Source organism: Danio rerio, chromosome 16 (assembly GCF_049306965.1).
Source record: "Danio rerio strain Tuebingen ecotype United States chromosome 16, GRCz12tu, whole genome shotgun sequence".
In the NCBI taxonomy this organism is placed as follows: Eukaryota; Metazoa; Chordata; class Actinopteri; order Cypriniformes; family Danionidae; genus Danio; species Danio rerio.
This window is the reverse complement of record NC_133191.1, coordinates 46,558,777-46,578,155: the sequence shown is the minus strand read 5'-3', so window position 1 is coordinate 46,578,155 and position 19,379 is coordinate 46,558,777. Positions and strand designations below refer to the sequence as shown.

Genomic DNA, 19,379 nt, shown 5'->3' with positions numbered 1-19,379 from the left:
TGGAGACTGAAGGATGAGGAGCGCTGTCCTGCTGTAGAATTTGCCCTCTCCTGTGGTTTGTAGTGTAATGGGCACCACAAATATCTTGATACCCCAGACTGTTGATGTTGCCATCCACTCTGCAGATCTCTCGCTCACCCCCATACTGAATATGACCCCAAACCATGATTTTTTTCCTTCACCAAACTTGACTGATGTCTATGAGAATCTTGGGTCCATGTGGGTTCCAATTGGTCTTCTGCAATATTTGTGATGACTGAGATGCAGTTCAACAGATGATCCATCAGAAAAATCTTCCTTCTGCCATTTTTCCAAATGATCAACCAGAAGTCGATTTGTTGCTCTTACAACTGGGATCAATGACAAGACTTTTGTCAGTGAGCACAATATCGTAAAACCGTGATGTTTTCATCCAAGGTTATCATGCCATCAGAATCTTATACTGGCCCATGCCTAGTTCGGGTAGTACAACTGTTCTGACCTGATGTCGATGAAATGGACAAAAATATATACTTAAAGGTTGTTGAATTTTTATTATTATAATTTGGTCTCATTTATAGGAGCCTCAAGAAGTCTGAAAACTTACTTTTACATTTTTCAGAAACTTCTGAAAGTTAAAATGATCTTGATTTCCTGAATATTTTATTTTAGAATTGTTGTCTTTAAACAAAGTTTAATCAAAGTTTGCATCAGTCAGTTCTGACTTTCCCCACCAGAACGGCAAGTTTATATCTTGCAGTTCTTCTTATTGAACACATTTCAAGGGCACCTATTTGTCCCCTTTTGCAGATTTAAGATAAGTCTTTTGTGTCACCAGAATGTGTCTGTAAGGTTTCAGCTCAAAACACCCATCAGATTATTTATTACACATTTATGAACATGAAGGAAGCAGATCTCATGTCACGTTTGTGAGAAATGCTACAGTAGGAACTTTCCCAATGATTATTTGTTGTATTTGTTGTGGAATTAATTTGTCTATCTACAACGATGAGTCACACACAACGTCGTTACAAAGTTTACGCGCACATACACACAGCTCTTGCGTTTAACTTTTATTGTTTTTGCACATAAATGTGACAGGATACACATTAATATTTACTGCTGTATGAATATCTGTTATGTTAATGTACAAAATAAACCTGAGTTATGTCCACAAACCGGGATTAAAGCAGCGTCTTTTATAATTGTACTGACATGCGGCTGTGGTGATAAAGACGGTAAAATCATTGTAATTCATTACAAACACACTGTTTTAAAAATTTTTAAACTTGTGAAACTTATTCTTTATCACATTTAATGATGATTAATGATCACAGAGCACTGAACAGATCTTTTAATCTTAGCTGCTTTGTGCACGTCCTGTCTCGTGGATATGATTATACGCATTACTACAGAGGCCTGTTAATACGCGGCTGACAATCAATTTGGTGGGCGGGGAAAACAGCACTCCTATGTCACGTTCCGGTCGGCCTCATAACGGGAACGATTTGGATCCTACTTTAACCTCAGGAAATTTTAAGAAAGAGACTTGTTGTGTTTCTATCATCCCAATATGACTGTGGACACAATATACCTACACACAGTTCTGACCAAACAGCTGACAATAGAGGATTTTCATCATGGGTTCAGAAACAAGCAAAAAAAGAAAACATTTAAAATTTCGTTTTTTTATTAAATAGAAATTTATGCATGTATTATAACCAAATGTTTTAATAGTAAATATTTTTAGTAAAATTAGTAGTAAAAATGTATTGAACTATTTTATACATCGTTTTCAGTGCAACTGAAGATATGAACTGACTCTACTTCTTTCTTTAACCACTAGATGGCGTAAGATCGGAATGTAAGACAGAGGTAAAGGTAGCGCTGTGAACTTTCACCTTGAATTTGATGACGAACTTCCTGCATGTTTAAATTTTAGTAACCTAGGTTGACCTGACGCTTCGGTTAATTCATATATTATTAATACATATACTTTTTTGTTTTGTGGTAAACTACGGGGGGACTCCAACATGTTTAAAATTGTAGAGGGGGGAAACATAAGGGTCCATTTCGCGCACGGTCTAATCGTTCCCACAAAACTCCTACGGACGTAGGAGACGCTTACAATGCGACAGAAAGGTTATGAACAATGCAGATCTGTAAATATGTTTGCGGTGAATGTCTTGTGTGGGGGAGTTGGTCATATTTGTGACCTTGTCTTTTTATCCTGTTGGCACATGACACATTTAGACCGTTTTAAATGGTGCCATCGGTATGAAACAAAGGAATTCATGTAATAGTGATGAAAGAGGATGTGTATAAAGACCTTAGATAACTCAATCAGCTCCACATCCATTGCACGACCCCCTTTTCGATAAACTCTTCCTCAAGGAGCGCGTACCCCCACTATTCTGATTAGGCGCGTGCACGATGTGACTATGCAACAGATATTTTTAAGCAACTGTTTTCCAGTGTCAATATTCACTAATATAACGTTAATTTTTCTGGCTAAGGAGAAATGTTATATGGCATGTTTAAAAGCATTACAACGTGTTATCCCGCTTCTGCTGTTAAATCCCATTCTTTGAGCGCCAGAACACTAAAATGTGACTTCTTCTCATGTAATGCACGTGTAAAACCCAAAAATGTTAATCAGAAAACTTTTCGCAGTCCCACCACCTGTTGTGCTAAAAGACAGATATTGTGCTAAATTAAGATAAGTTTTCTTAGTCATCGTCATAACCATTTATGGTGGTCTCCGGTTAACGTTAGCTCTGTAAGTAAAGCTACTTCACCTCTACATTGCCTCGGCATTGTTCAATATGCCTTGGCTTCAAGGAACTTAACACTTTATAATTGCTCGAAGCGGGCCAAAAAGCCACTCCATTGCGCGTTTTCTAAATTATTATTCCCGTAAACGCATCGTTTTCCTCCCCTGCACAAGCAAATGCCGAGGCAAATCACGCTAACAGCCGCTGGGTGCAGCCCGTTGTCGGGTTTGTTTAGGCGGCCATTTTGTGAACACTGCACACACACTGAAGCGAGCGCGCTTTGTAGCGGGGACGCGCTTTACCGTGCAGACCCTCTCCAGCGACAAGCAGCCGCGGAGCCGATCCGAGATTAACGGGCAGTGAGGGGGGGGTCCCTGGCGAATGCACATCGCGGTGCGACGAAGAAACCCCAGTTTTTAGTTCATCCGTTTTTCTTTCTTTTTCCTTTTTTCATTTAATCACTCTTCTTCTCACCCCTCCACCCCCTCTCTGCTGCTGCAACTGCACCGCGAGCGCGCCGCTACTACACTGCCGCTGCTGGGCGATGTGAGCGCGGTTAGCCTGAGCGCTAGCCGCCGAGACCCGCACCAGCACTAACCGCGAGCTGCTTCTGAACGAGCTCCAGAAGACACCACGATAAGGCGGAATATCGCGGACCACCAAGAGGCGGCTGTCACGGTTGCATGTACTGCTGCTCACCGGACTGGCGGTTGGCCGCGCCGGGGGTTTTGAAGACGCCGCCGCCTCGCTTCTCCGTGCTTTTGGGAAACTGAGAAAATACAAACAAATGTGCTGAAGAGGGATTGTAGAGCCTCTACAAGACTACAGCGTGCGCGGTTCGTCTTTTTCGGAAGACGATCGCAGCAACCCGTCCGAAGGGGTGGCGGTTCGGGGGGAGGGGGGTCGTTTTGCCGGTTTTTCGGTCCGCCCCGGTACCTGTGTGGCGGAGGTTCGGACGGTAGAGGAGGAATACTGGTAATGGCTGCTTCGGGAAGCTGGACACGAAGCTGAGGTAAGACTACAGTTGGTTTCTTCACTAGTACCGTTAACGTGTCTTTCAAACGAGATGCTCCCAGCCGGTTCCTGCAAGACACCGTGTTCCCGAAGACGCCTGATGCACACAGGCCGGGGCTTTGGGCAGGGGAATGGGGAGGGAGTGGGGACATCTGTGTGTATGTGTGTGTGTATACGGCTTGTTACTTCATGTAAACTGGGTCAGATGCAAAAGACCATGGGCAGGTGTTTAAACGTTATCCTCCCGGTGCCATCCAGAGAGCAGCGGCTCAACTCATGGCAGCCAGGTTGCTTGTCAGTGGATGTGATTTGCAATGATTAAAACCATGCACAACATCTTTCCCCAACCATTACGGCCGCTAAACCGCTTATTATGTGATATATGTGCAAAATAAGCATCGGTCAAATCCACTGCATGGATCGCGTTTTTGCAGCCATGCACCCATGAACATGTTCGATTATGAGACCTTCAATGCATCTTTCGATTATCGCTTTTCATTACTCAGATTGATGAGTCAGGTTAGCCCATCACGTTTGCTTTAGACACCCAGTCGTCATTTAATGCTTGTTTAAAAGGAAAAAAGAGGGTAAAATCACAGAGCATTAGTTCGGCCACAATTACATTAATGCAAAACTGCGGTGTTGCATGGGATGCAAATCTTGTGCACAGAATGCCTGAAAGCTACTGAAATCTGACAGATATCGTATTGGTTTTCAGTGCATTCGTTAATACATTTACTGTTTCACAAACCATAAGATCATCCTAGGTCATTTTGCTAGTTAAATCGCGACTTTATTCCAGGCATCTCCATAAAGAGGGTGACGTTACAATTTTCTTCCTAATGTTCATACGTGCACGAGCATGTTGCTTGTAGGTGAAGATATATGGTCGATTCTTATTACTGTCCACCTCTAGAATACATTTGGATGTGGCATATTCACCCAGGTCTCTATTTAGCCCAGTGAGTGTGGATAAATCTGGCTTATGCCTACACCCCTCATCTCCATAGCGTTTTCTGCAAGGCTTCTGCTGTGGTGCTGAAGTAGCAATGCCGGTTCAAAATGGACACACTTTGTGCTTCTGTTCTTCTTTTGCATGTTGCCATCTCGATCAGCCTTCTCACTGCATCATTAGACACTGTCACCTTTGGGAATGGTCTAAGCATGCATATTGTGAATGTGTTAAATAGGATTCCACCTTTGGTTAAAGACCAGGTAGATTTTTTATATTTCAGAACAAAAATGGGTGGAATCATTTAGGTTGTAGGTGAAACTATGATTAAGCCTATTGGAACTACTTTCTGCTATCCATTTTCTCACTTACAGTTATATATATACATATATATATATATATATATATATATATATATATATATATATATATATATATATATATATATGAGATTGACATCTTTTCAGATGCACAGTACTTTTAAGTTGCAACTTTGGAGCCACCTGTATCTTAAAATAGTGTCTCCTTTATCTCTCGTTTTCATGCATTTTAGTGCCACACATCTGCTTTGAGCATGCATTAATCTGCCCTCTAGTTTCTTTTTGATTTTAGGCCTCTTTTATTTTTATGTGTGGCAGTCTCTGTTTTTGGATGTCTTTTGGTGTCCGTGGCAGAGTGACACGGGGCTGTGAATAGACTAACTAACTTCTTTGTACAAAATCTTGCAATGACTGTAAACTCTGTGGGGCTGCTTTATTTAATAAAAAGCATCCTTCTATGGGATGCCAAACGCATTATATTAGGTGTTTGTGAGATCTTGCGAAGCTCTTGCTCTTTAACCTTTAAACTTTAGAAGCACACGAACATAAGACATTTAGCACGCAACAGAACAATTGCCTCAAACACCCACAATATTATGTCTTTTGTATAACTAAAGTTGCTCAGCAAGTAATTCCTATTTGATATTAGCCCGGATTGTAAGCCGTTAATGTCAAATCTCTTATATCCTGTAGCTGACAAACTAAACAGGGATGGACACAAGCTTGTTAGTCTTTTCAGAGACCACCTGAGGCAGTATTCCCCATTCATCTTGCAACGTCCTCCTAAATTTGATAGCTCTGGGAGGAGAGGACGCGCAAACATACACTGACAAATACACACTTTATATAGTGTCTGCAAGTTTATGTATGCCTCTGACTTCTTTGATGAACAGCTAAAACTGTTTGCTCTTCCAAATGTTAGAAAGCACTCTTCTTGCTGTGTAAATGATGAATGCTAGAGTCTGAAGGTAGTTTTTTTCTCTCTCTCTTTCTGTCCGTCTGTCCCTGTCTGACTTTGCCCTTACTCTATCAGGACAAATCCCTTCACTCATCAGATGGCATATAGCCTAACACATCGATTTGGATGTGGCTCCTAACAAGCTTTTCCTCTAAAAGCATGGCTTGTGAATGGGGTCAACATGTGGCTTGGTGGATGATAACAGTATGCATTGACACCTAAGATTGGTCAGACTATTATAGTGTAAGTTGTGCACATCTTAACATTTCAGAGTATAAACGCGACTTATTGTTTGTCATTGTCTAAATGGTGATCAGGGTCAAGGTCTTTCATTGACTTGAATCAAAAGCAAGTTCATTTGAGGAGATCCACAGCCATGTAATTCATTTACATAATAAATTGAGGCATTTGCAAGGAAATTGCATCGGGAAATGGAGCAACGTTTACAGCCTCCATTTTAAACATTAATTGCTTTGTCTCGTAAGGGATTGTAGTTAAAGCCATTTACTAGCATTTCGGCAAACTCATTCAACGTCTTGAGTACCGGCAGTTCGGTGTCCTGCATATTTTTCAGTAAAGGTCATTTTGGGGCGTATTTACTATTAAATTATATATATATATATATATATATATATATATATATATATATATATATATATATATATATATATATATATATATATATATATTTAATAAATAGTTTTGATTTTAGACAGTCATATAAATGGCAAAATGTACACGTTTGTTAACTGCCAGGTTTGCCAATTCTAGACTTTTTAAAGTATGTTTGAGTTGTGTAATTGGATGATATATATATATCATATAGAGCAGTGGTTCTCAAACTTTTTTCGCCAAGTACCACCTCAGAAAAAAATAGTCTCTCCAAGTACCACCATAACGACCAGTATTAAAATACAGTAGTGTAGTAGGCCTAATTAAGCAGCTAAAGCTCTGGACAATTCAGAAATGAGGCAGATTAATTTCTATTATTATGAATATTTATTATTGTCAGCAACTTTAAACATAATAAATAGCTTGAACATTAACACTGCCCTGTGCTTACAGGTAAAAAAAAATCTTTAAATTAAAATGTGCTTCTAAAAGTTAATTACAAATGGTCTTAAAAAAAAAAAAAGAAAATTGCTGTACTTAAAGTATAAACATATAGCAGCCTCGGACCTCATAAATATATTTGTGATCTTATTCATATATAAAATGTTTTTGAAAAGTTTTGTAATAGATGTTGCACATATTTTTAACGTATTTGTTTGTATTTGAAATCTAAACATTAACTTTAAATGTATGATTTGGATTTACATATTTAATTTAGAAATCAGATCTGTTTACTGCAAGTTATAGGCTTTGTGTGTCACAAAAGCAAATGATTAAACTATACCTGTCAACATTGGGACATAAAAATACAGGATAACCCCCCAACAACTGTTACAAATATGGGGAGGAGACTAGCTTCTAATGATGGAATACAAAACAAACATTAGAAAATTGAAAATAAAATTAAAAGTTTTAGCCTATTAAAATCAATTTACTGATCACATTGGTGTTATTGTATGTGTCAGAGTTAAAAGTGTGTTCATTTTTTTTTACTTGAATTATTCAGCAATTCCTCTGCGTACCACTAGAAGGAAGCCTGTGTACCACTAGTGGTACACGTACCACAGTTTGAGAACCACTGATATAGACCATTTAAATTTGGTCATGTGATTGGCCCATGAACATTTCCTGCTTGTTATCAAACTATTTCTGTAACAAGAAGCTGTTCAATCATAACTCAATGTTAAAACAGCTATCATAACATTATTTATCAATATGTGACTCTTTGGATTCTCGCAAACTATAGAAATTAAAAATGTAAAATAGGAAATACATTGGGACCTTTGTATTTGTTTACATTCATCAAAATGGTCTATATGCAAGATAAAAAGTCAGTCATTGTTTCATATTGTTACATCGATTATTTCATGGTGTGACAAAAAATATTTTTAACAGTAAAGGCTGATTTATACTTATAGGGTAAGCTCTGTGATTGAGCTCTGATAATTGTTTACTAGTGTCGAATCCTATGAAGGAGCTCCAGATGGAAACTTCTGTTTTGTTTTTACCTTATGATTAATGTTGTTGCACGTCTGCCATTTCCCGCCCCTGAATGAGCAAGTTTTAGCTACTTGTTACATTCAGAAAAACAAAACACCTGCGAAGAAACTCGACACAGAGAAACATAACCTACTGCCAGCAAGCGTTTCGGAAGTGTTATTGCAGTGCAACACAAATAGCACGCAGAAGTTTAAATGCACGACTATCCGCAAGGCAGGCATCGTAGGTCACATCGATCATTTGACACAGAAGTATAAACAAGTTTCAATGCAGACAGAAACATGAATAACCAACATGATCTCACAGCAATTCGTAACTTTTTGATTTAGGGTCTAGTTTGTATAATTTTCTACAAGCTCATTCATACAATTAAAAAAACATTTTTGCTTATCCCCTAGTGATGAGTGGGGTTCGGTGCCATGCCTCCTTTTTTTAATCGTACGACTGAACGTGTACAAATTAGCCAATGAACTGACAAAACGTAAAATAGTTACATTTCCTCGTGAGATCAGGCTGGGATAACAGGATGGAAAGGTTGCGATCATGAAAGAACAATGTTTACATTTTGCATATTATTTTGCGTTATGTAAAGTTGGACCTGTAAGCATTTGTTATTTGAAAAGCTTAATATTTTATTAATATTTATTTTAGATTTCTACATTATTAATGAAACATGTGCCCTGAAGGTCTAAATAAAATAAGAAATATGATCACATAAATAAGTAAATTTCCAAATATATATTTTATTCATTCATTCATTCATTTTCTTTTGGCTTAGTCCCTTATTTATTCAGGGGTCAATGCAGTGGAATGAACCGCCAACTATTCAAGCATATGTTTTACACAGCGGATGCCCTTCCAATCGCAACTGAGTACTGGGAAACTCTCACATTCACACACAACCATACACTACAGCCAATTCAGTTTAATTGACCTGTACCACATGTCTTGGGACTGTGGGGGAGACCAGAGCACTTGGAGGAAACCCACGCCAACACAGGAAGAACATGCAAACTCCACACAGAAATGCCAACTGGCCCAGTCCGGACTCGAACCAGCAAACTTTTTGGTGTGAGGTGACAGTGCTTGCTACTGAGCCACCGTGCCGCCTTGAATATACACTTTAAAATGTGAAAATGAAATAGTTCTTTACATGTGGTATATATAACTATTAATTGATAAATTGACAGAAATGCTGCTTTATCGTGATGCGTATCTTATCAGGTTTTTATCAAATCCCTCAGCCCTACTGTGAGTTGTCAGTGAGCATGAGCTGAATGGATCTTTCATAGTGTCATTTGCTAAAACATTAGTGATGATTTTTTGCAGATCCAATCCTTCAGATCGTAGTCACATTGCAAGCCCCCAGTTTAATTCAGGTATTTTTGACCAAGTCATATAGCAAAAGTAAAGTTTGCTGCCTGTAAAAAAAAAAAAAAAAAAGAGGGACATGAGAACAGACCTCTGGTTTACAGTGTCCTATCCGGCTTCATGGCTTCCTCCCATCCTCCTTCCATAAACTGTTGCTGCCTGTCCCTTCTTAATGTCGTTTTCCTTCAGCTTCCAGTGGCTCATAAATTGGTAATGAAAAGCACACACAGTGGCTTTGTAGAACCTGAACTGGCTTGGTGGATATTATGGAAGGTACAGTTGAGGGTAGTAGCGATAATTTTGCAAGGTGTTTGTGACTTTGATGGTGGTAAGGAGAGATGGAAAGTTAGATTCTAAAAGCACAGATGGTGTAGCTACTATGGAAGTCATCTCTTGTATTTAGATCAACTTTATTTTTTTAATTTCTTGCAGTATGGATTAGGGCTGCACAGTATATCGTTTCAGCATTGATATGGCAATAAAATATTTCCCAATAGTCAAATCGTAGGATATGCAATATTGAGGCTGTATAATTTATCATTTGTATGTGATTTTGAGGCCTGTTAACTGTTTAAAGATTTTAAAAACATTCAGTCATAAGAAATTGTACTTTTTGTAACTTTAATAACCAATTGTTTTAATTATTCAATTACTGCACCTGAATACTGTTACTTTACTTTCTTTATTGTCCACTAGGGATGCTCCGATCGATCAGCCAGAGATCGGTATCGGCCAATAATCACACTTCATAACTTGATCGACAAATCTGGCCGATCTCATGAACTGATCAAAAGTGCTTTTTTACAAGTTTACAAGCAGTATTTATTGCAAGTTCATTAAAACCAGCTGGAAATATTAGAGAAAAAAAAAAAAACTTAAATTATTTTTAACTTGAAAATTTAATAATACAACTTATCGGGATAAATGTTTAAATAAAAGTGGTTTATATGCTTATTTCCTTTTGGTAAGAAGTATTGGATTTATAGGTGCATTTTAAATTTTTATGCATCAAATATGTGCCCTAATCTTCCTTGAGACATGATTATTTAATGTTTCATCCTTTGCAATGTTTCCAAATTGCTTTGCTGGTGATTTTACTTACAATTTTTTTTTTATCTATTATTTTTTCTAAAGCTGCTTTTGATCATTACATGTCCACACAAAATGGTTATAGAAGACACATTTAAGATATTAAATGAAACATCTTTCATTATTCTATCAGGTAAGGCACTTAAGTCTCATATTTGGAGTGAAAATGTGCTTTTATGCTTAGAGCATCAGAATCGGTACTCCATATCGGCCGACTACAAGGAATTGGTACTTTGTACTGGCTGGAAAAATCCTGATCATAGCATCCCTATTGTCCACAAGTGGAAATTTATTTTTGGCTTCACCACACAACCATATCAGCATTCACATCCCACTTATCACAAAAACAGGCAACACAATTACATTCAATATCGTCACATTAAAAACTCAATAAAACCCTATTCATTACTTAAAACCCAGTATTTAAAATTCTAATGGCATACGGCACATTTTCTGTACTTAAGGTTGCATAAATCTTCTTTTTGATGGCAAAAGCTGACATTTTATATTTTAAGGATAGGAACAATCTTCATTATTGACATGCTATTTGTTTAATTCTCATTAAATAGATTTCATTTCATTGTCTTTTTGCTTTATCTACAATTGCAGTGGCAATTTTTACTACTCGACAGTTATAGACTCGGAAAACACCAAGTTTTTATATTTTAAAACTACACTTTTTATTTAAATTGCACAAGGTGTCCGGGGGGTCTTAAAATGTCTTAAATTTCAAGAACAAAATTTTTGGCCTTAAAAGAAGAAGAACTTTTGTGTTGTAGGTCAACTTTAAATGGGTCCATTTTAAACAGGTCCTAAATTTCCTTTATGTAAAGTTACACAATCATGCCGACCAATAATCCAGTCTCAATAAAACTTTTACTTTTTCTATCTACCAATTTGCAATATGGTGTAATTATCTTTCTGAAAATAACTTTTAAGTGGATACATTTAGTTTTTTGTAGCTTTGTAAATATTATAACAAGATTTTGCTTGTTTTGACATTTAAAATATATGGTGAAGATATAACAAAAGGTCTGCACGGTGGTGCAGTGGGTAGTACAATCGCCTCACAGCAAGAAGATCACTAGTTTGAGCTCGGCAGGGTCAGTTAGTGTTTCTGTGTGGAGTTTGCATGTTCTCACTATGTTTGCGTGGGTTTTTTTCAGGGTGCTCCAGTTTCCCCCACAAGTTCAAAGACATGCACTATAGGTGAATTGGGAGAGCTAAATTGTCCGTAGTGTATGGGGTTGTGTGGTTTTTTCTAAGTGATGGGTTGCAGCTGGAAGGGCATCCACTGTGTAAAACATATGCTGGATAAGTTGGCAGTTCATTCCACTGTGGTAACCCCTGATTAATAATGGGCCTAAGCTGAAAATAAAGTGAATGAATAAATGATTTAACTAAAATTAAAATAGTTTCGATGAGGCAAGTTAAAATCTTTTTCTTTGGCTCAACCATGTTCTTAAAAAAAATCCTTAGCATTTAACTTTATATAAGTATATAATAATGGTCTTAGAAAGGTCTTAAAATGTCTTAAATTTGACTTTGTGAAACCTGCAGAAACCCTGTTATATCTTTTTCTTTATTGTATTGTGTTCTTGTAGATTGTTTGTTAGATTAATCACAGATGCACTAACCTACAGAATCATCCCAATTAATCAATCTAAAATTATAAATCGTTTCCAAATAGAGATATTCAAGTCATCTGGTGAAATGGTGTCCATATCGCAGTATATATGACAGAATAATAAAATATCGCAATGTTAGAATTTTCCAATATCTTGCAGCCTTAGTGCGGATAAAACTTGATTTGACGTATGGTACAGATTATAATGTAGATGCTTTCTCTTCATTGTGAGGAGGATGTTTATGTTTATTCCCTGCAATGTCTTGACCACTGCATGCACATATCAAAGAGTAGCCTGCCTGGCCGAGGTACCCCTCAGCAGCAGTAGTGTGTATGAGTGAGTCATTCTGGTCTAGTCTCCACCTCTACATGATGCAGTCTTGGTCAGTGTTTGAGGTAAGACCAGAAACCCTGTAAGTTTGAGCAATGCACATCACTGACTGGATATCTTTATATTCGAGGTGCTACACAGCTATACAAACCCTTAAAGGGATCGTTCACCCAAAAATGAAAAATCCACCGTCATTTACTCATCCTTCATTTGTTCCAAACCTGTTTCTTTCTTCTGTTAAACACAAAAGAAGAAATTTTGATAAATGCTGTTAGCTGGCACTCATTGACTTCCGTAGTGACTTTTTTTTAACCTATTATGGACAGTGTTTCCTCTAGGATTTTTTTCAGCTGTGAGCAAGGTCTTTTACAGCAATCTACCAACTACCCATGGCGTTATTTCAATGACAATTGGAGTAATGTGGTGAGCGCAGTATTTCACATCGGGATCGCATTTATGTCATGTTTATACAAGCATGCCAATCTCTGCTTGCTCGCTGATTTCCTCTGTTCCTGCACAAAACTTCTTGCCCGCCCTCAAACACACTGCTCAAGCGCAGATCTTCTTGTGCGCTATTAAATAAACACTGCTGAAGTGCGATTTAGTGCGTTTATGTAGTGAGTTTGTCTCCAGCATTTATTAGATTTGCTAGGAATATTTAGGAATTTCTCCAATAGTCCTACAGATCGGTATGAATGCATCCTAGAGTAAAGGCAAGGCAAGGCAAGTTTATTTATATAGCACATTTCATACACAGTGGCAATTCAAAGTGCTTTACATAAACAAGAATAAAAGAGACCAGTGGAAGAAAATGAATAGAAATAATAAAAATAAAAATTATAAAAATAAGAATAAAAAATACATAAAACAGAAAAAAATGTGTTAATGTTATAAGATAATGAAAAATAAGAAAAAAAACGGCAGTAAAGTGAAACGGCAGTAAACTCCAACAAGATAGACTATGTATGTAGAATCACAGACCTTTATCTATAAATAAAGTATAATTATGGGATCTGTGTTCATCTTAACTGAAAGCTACGTCGTGTTTGTTGGCCTCACGCATTACTCACCTGTCAGTCAGTCAGTCAGCACGTCACCTTAAAGTGTTAAACAAGTAGCGCACAGTCCTACTACGGTTACAGAAAAGTTTGCGCTGTTATAATTCACTTACCTTTTAATGCGTTTTGGTGCGATTATAACCCGCTATTAAAAACGACATCAACAAGAATGAATGCATGTTTTGAATTAATAAGAAGCTGTAATGTAGCTGTAGCGGGATGAATTTTGGTGTGGCGCCCCGCCATATAAGAATGAATGTTGCGGAAACCATGACGAAAATTTATTGGTAATAGCATTCTTTAAAATATCTTCTTTTGTGTTTAATAGAAGAAAGAAACTCTTAAAGGTTTGAAACCACATGAGGGAGAGTACACTGTAAAAAATGCTGGTTTGTCTATAAGCTGACATACGAGCAATCGATGATGAATCGCGGCAAATACAGTCAGAATTGAGAAACAGTTCGTGTTGTTAAGCCTTCAAATGCTACCCTCTCGGTTCCACTTATCTGATTGGGTGTTGTGAGCACGTTAGAGTTTTTGTAACAACCAGTACAGCGAAGAGACAGCAACATGGCGGCAACATCAAGTGACGATGCTAAAGGAAAACATTTGTGTCTAACTTTTGGAAGCAGACATTTATAAGGGTACACCATGAAAAAAATATGAAGTGATGTTTTGTACAGTTTGCCGTCAGTTTGGCAGTTCAGCCATCTTTTGTTTTGCAATAAAATACCTGCACATTTTGCTACTTTGAAGTTTGCTCATTATACATATATAACATTTTTTTAAATATTCAAATTCTAGATTCACAAACATTTTGACACATTTTTTTTTTATTTGTGGCTAAGAAATAGCTATTAACTTTTTTTTTTTGGTAGGGCCAGTGAAAATATTGGCAGGGCAAGTAGAAATCTGAAGGAAATCAGAAGGAAAAATCCTTAGCGTTGAACCCTGGTGTGCTAACAAAATAAACAGTGCACATTTTGATTTCTTATAGACTTTAAGGTATGTTATTCTAGTATTGTTCTGTTTTGGTTGTTATGGAATTTGTTAATGAGATATGTGGTGCTCAACTCGCAACTTAAAACTTTTACATTGATATTATTATCCTCCTTAAGACTGGAAACCCAAAAGGTAATAGTTTAAAATAATAGCATTACATGAACAACAGATTTATTAAAGTATTTATTTATCTTTAAGTTAATAAGAACAAAGTAATTTATTGCCAGTTCATGGTAACTCTCAGTGCAGTAACTAATGTTAACACATTATGAACTTTGGATTTTAATTATGCATTAGTAAATGTTGAACTAGGATTGATAAATGCTGTAAAAGATTGTTCATGTTAGTAAATACATGAACAAATGGACCATTTATAATATCATGCACATTTTTAATTATAATAGATTATAGGTAATTATAATACAAAATCACAGGGAATTGAGTATTCTAATTGGGTTTTAACAGCAAACACATGCAGATTGAATAAAAAAAATAAAAAAAAACTGATCTTGCCATCACATGCTATTCCAACTGTATGTAAATGTTTATACAGTACTCTGCATAATTGAGTACACCCTATTTTGAAAATTAATTTTTTATCCATTTCTCAGTGAATATAGGTAATATTTTATGGTGCATTTGAGCAAAACAGATTTGTTAAACAGTTATATTTATTGAATTCATATTTTAGTCACAGAACATATTTAGAAATGGAAAAATAAAATATTTAAATTCATGCAAAATATATAAAAAAAAGCAAAACGAACTACAACATTTCAACAAAATTCTATACACTATATATTTTAACGCTAACCACTATAGGCTATTGCGCCAACATTTTTGCGCCAACATTTTTGCGCCAAATTTTGTTTAATGTTTCCTTAACATATTAGGCATGGGACGATAACAGTTTTCAAGGTATACTGCGGTTTGGAAAAGTCAAGGTTTTAAAACGTTTAAAAAAAATGTTCTGCTATACTATTCCAATTTTATTCCAATACAGTATCTTCAGCAGAAAATATATTTAAAAGGACCATTTTAAATTGTAAAGAAATCAGTGTTTTTGAAACAAATGAAGATGGCAGAAGAAATTTATTATAACTATTTAGCCTGACATGTTTGCTGCTCCAAAATATTATAAATGTTTCTCAAAATAAAATATATTGTGCTCAATTGGTGTAAAAAGTAGTTTTTTTTTACTCAAATACTTTAAAGCAGTGATCACAGTACCATCAAATCGTGAAACCATAATATTTTTATTCAAGGTTATTATACCGTCAGAATCTTATAACGGCCCATGCCTTCAACATATACAATTGAGTTACTAGTTATTGTTAGATTAGCTCAAAATTTGCCTTCAGTACTGACTAATCTAATGTATATGCACAAATGTAATATTGTAAAGCATCCTATAGAGAATATTAATTTAAATGAGAGATTTGTGGGGGATGCACTTATATATGCTGCTGAGCATTGTAAATGTATACATTTTGTGTCTCATTTGAATCTGTTTTTGTAATTTGAATCACATGAGAATACATACTCCAATTCACTTTCATAAATGGTGAATCTACACAATTTTGTGTTGTTAACTTAGTACAAACATAAAAGACCTGCTGGAAAAAAGCTACTGCAGGCCGAACAGAAAAAAAGAAAAATCTGATCAAGATAAAATCAGATTTGCCCTGCAGTGTGTGAACAAAGCCATGGAGACTTGTGGGGACTCGGGCCTTAAAGCATCCATTTAGCAATTCCATAGTAGCCACTCACAAGATCTTAGCACTGCATAGCAACATGCTTTAGTAACTCCCTGACTTCATATTTTGTTCCCACATTTTACATTCACACATGATCTGGATGAAGATATGGATATGTGGGTTATTTTATACATCACTTTTCCTAAAAATCTGAGAGCAGTGATTGTTGAAACATGTAGGACTGTGCAATAAAAAATCTCATATCATTATACAAGTAATCACGATATACATATTCATTCATTTTCCTTCGGCCTATAGTCCCTTATTTATTAGGGGTTTGCCACAGCGGAATAACCCGCCAACTATTCCGGCATATGTTTTACATTCGAGCATATGTTTTACGCTACAGATGCCCATCCAGTCGCAACCCAGTACTGGGAAACACCCATACACTCTCGCATTCACACACACTCGTACACTACAGCCAATTAAGTTAATCCAATTCACCTATAGCGCATGTCTTTGGACTGTGGGGGAAACCGGAGCACCCGGAGGAAACCCACGTGATCATGGGGAGAACATGTAAACTCCACACGGAAATACCAACTGGCCCAGCCGGGACTCCAGGACCTTTTTGCTGTAAGGCTTATCTCTAAGCCACCATGCCGCCCCACGATATAGTTTATTTAATCAATTAATAGCTTTTATATATTGACCACATGGTCAGAAATGCACTCATTCATGTGGGATCATATTTCTTACTTTATTTAGACCTTCAGAGCAAATGTTTGATTAATGTAGCAATCTAAAATACATGTAAATAACATGTATTATGTAAAAATACATAAAGCACCTTTCGAAGACTAATCAGTAAAAGTCCAACGTAAAAAATAGTGCTGGGCAAAAATAAATTGCATTCAGTAATAAATGTATGTATTAATTAAAAAAATAAAAAAATAAAAAATATATATATGTGTGTGCGTGTGCGTGTGTGTGTGTGTGTGTTTAATATAAATATATATATATTGATATACATGCATATGTGTACCAAAAAAAAGAGAAGTTAATTGCTATTTTAGCCACATATTAAAAAAATATTTATTTTAAAATAATGTCTCTAGATGAGTTTAAATATTTAAAAAAATGTTATTTAATACATTTATAATGAGCAATGTTCAAAGTGTTATGCAAACTAAATAGAGCTGTATGGAAAATGTGCAGGTAATTTATTGCAGTTCGAAATTATTTAACAAAAGGTGACCGACTTGTCATACTGACTGCAAATTGTGCAAAATATATATATTTTTCCACAATGTTGTTCCCACCTAAGTGTCTGCTTCCAAGACGTTAGAAGAAGATGTTTCTTTTATTCTTATAGTTTTATGATGCCGTCACAAAAAATAGCATGCTCAAAACATCAAATCAGATAAGTGCAACCGAAAAAGCAATATGGTGTTTCCGACATCACAGATAAGGTAGCATTTAAAGACTTAAAAGCACAAACTTAAAATGCATGCATTTGACAAATAAAACTTATATGACAAGACAGCACTGTCCCAATTGGGCCAGTAATGATCCTGTCTACTGTCCCAAGCGGCTCTCACACTGAACCCGGGCCATCGGGCAGTCCTTATTGTTGAGCCCTTCTGTTCATTTTTTCCCCCAATTTTTGTTTTATAAAGAGAAGATTTTTTTTCAACACATTTCTAAAAATAATAGTTTTAATAACTAATTTCTAATAACTGATTTATTTTATCTGTGCCATGATGACAGTATATAATATTTTACTAGATATTTTTCAAGACACTTCTATACAGCTTAAAGTGACATTTAAAGACTTAACTAGTTTAATTAGACAAATCATTATATAACAATGGTTTGTTTTGCAGACAATCGAAAAAAAATATCATAAAGAGACTAATAATTTTGACCTTAATGTTTAAAGAAAAAAAAAAACTTTTTTAGCCGAAATAAAAGAAATAAAACTTTCCCCAGAAGAAAAAATATTACAGGAATTACTGTGAAATATTGCTTGCTCTGTTAAACATCATTTGAGAAATATTTAGAAAAGAAAAAAAAATCACAAGAGTTCGAATCATTTTGTTTTCAACTCCATATGTGGTGATCACATATTCATAATTTATATATTTGTTTAAATTATGTCTAAACACGTTTATTTTGGATGCAATACATCTTGATTATGCTTTGCCCAGCACAAAAAAAAATTGCTAAATAAAATGAAAAATGTAAAAATTGTGTTTCCATGATTGCAACTTTTTTCATGCTGCTGTTATTCGTGGTTCAATTTGCATCCCTGTAATGGCATGTAATAGTACGCTCAGATGAATTTATAAAAAGTATTAGGCCATAAACAGTAAATTGTGATGATGCTATGAAATAAAAGACAAATATATAAATTCTTTATATAAATATGAATATTTTGTCAATACAGTATATTTTGTCATATTACACAGGCCTAAAAGGAAGCTTAAAGTAACAGAGGCCTTTCTAAGCATCCTGTTTGCAGATCCAGAGTCATTGTGATGCATGCATAAGTTTGATCAGTAGGATGTCTCTCTGTATGCCTGTCTGTTTTAGCATCTTCTGTGCATGTGTGTGTGATAAGAGGGAGCTGCTCATCTTCATGGTGATCTTTTTTCCCTCTCAGCATCCCTGCCTTGCTGACCTGCTTAACGCAGCTCTGAGATGGGGAGAGAGAGTGAGGGTGAATGAGTTTAAACGTATGAAGGAGCGAAGTCTGGAAAGGTAACAAGGAGGTAGAATAAACTGCGAGAAAAAAAAGATCTGGATAAATCAAGATAAATGGATGGTCTATTCAGTGCAAAGACGAAACAGAAAGGTGTAAAGATGGATGTGTATGTGTGTCAGCGAGAGAGCGACAAAGTCATTGGTGGAGCTGGATGGGATAAAGATGTTATGAGCTGCTCCCAAAATAGACTTTTCTTCATCATTTTAGTAATCTTTATCCATCCCGTGCAAATCCCTCTTCCATGAGAGAATAGTCATTTAAAGTCAAGTGTATGACGTGACCACAATGTTCAGTACATTTGTTGGTAAAAAAAAAGCTGTGTTTT

At 36.1% G+C, this 19,379-nt stretch overlaps 1 protein-coding gene across 3 annotated transcripts in view; it reads left to right on the top strand.

Moving 5' to 3' along the window:
• Nucleotides 1-3,048: 3,048 nt before the first annotated feature.
• dyrk1b (dual-specificity tyrosine-(Y)-phosphorylation regulated kinase 1B) overlaps nt 3,049-19,379 on the top strand; it is an 81,853-nt gene continuing 65,522 nt past the window's right edge. For 2 of the 3 annotated variants that reach the window (XM_005158216.5, XM_005158217.6), the window contains exon 1: nt 3,049-3,765. The gene's annotated coding sequence lies outside the window, so the exon portion shown is untranslated. The remainder of the gene's footprint in view (nt 3,766-19,379) is intronic. The other variant, NM_001168265.1, reaches the window with a different exon arrangement.